This window comes from Arachis ipaensis, chromosome B08, assembly GCF_000816755.2.
Source record: "Arachis ipaensis cultivar K30076 chromosome B08, Araip1.1, whole genome shotgun sequence".
Classification (NCBI taxonomy): Eukaryota; Viridiplantae; Streptophyta; class Magnoliopsida; order Fabales; family Fabaceae; genus Arachis; species Arachis ipaensis.
Genome location: NC_029792.2, coordinates 10,761,428 through 10,762,079, shown reverse-complemented (window position 1 = coordinate 10,762,079; position 652 = coordinate 10,761,428).

The window sequence follows — 652 nt, the reverse complement described above, 5'->3', positions numbered from 1 at the left end:
TAATCTAGTAACTAAATAAATAAAATTAAAATACATAAAATTAAATTGAACATTCTAAAAATATAAACTAATAAATTTTAAATAATATTTAAACTTTTATATTACGAAGATTTGAAATACATATCAGTATCACTAGCAGTAACCTTATCTGGTGTTCTTTTTTTTTGTGGTCAGGTATCTGATGTTCTTAAAACACAATTGTTTTTATTAGCAAAGGGGCTTACGTGTTGCCCAAAACCAAACATATTAAGCTGCAACAACTCTGAAATATTATTATATTAACACTCCTTTTGTCTTTGGACGTGAAATATTAATACTCCTAAAATTCCTTTTTTCATCTTTTTGGGCCTTGTGGAGAAATGATTGAAATCTTTGACAACCGAAATATTGGGCTACAAAATTAGCCCATATCCAACTGCAATGAACCCAAATCCTAGGATTAAGCACAGCATTTATTCCTTTCGTTGAGTAGCTAAACGGGTCCCTGGCCCTTCAAAATGACAATCTCATAGCAAAAACAAAAATTAGAGTAAATGGCCTTTATGATTCATGAATCATGATCATTTGTCCTAAGGATAAAAAAGTATTTCTATATAGTTCACCGAAAAAAAAAAGTATTTCTATATAATTTAAAAATTTTTAATTGGTCTCT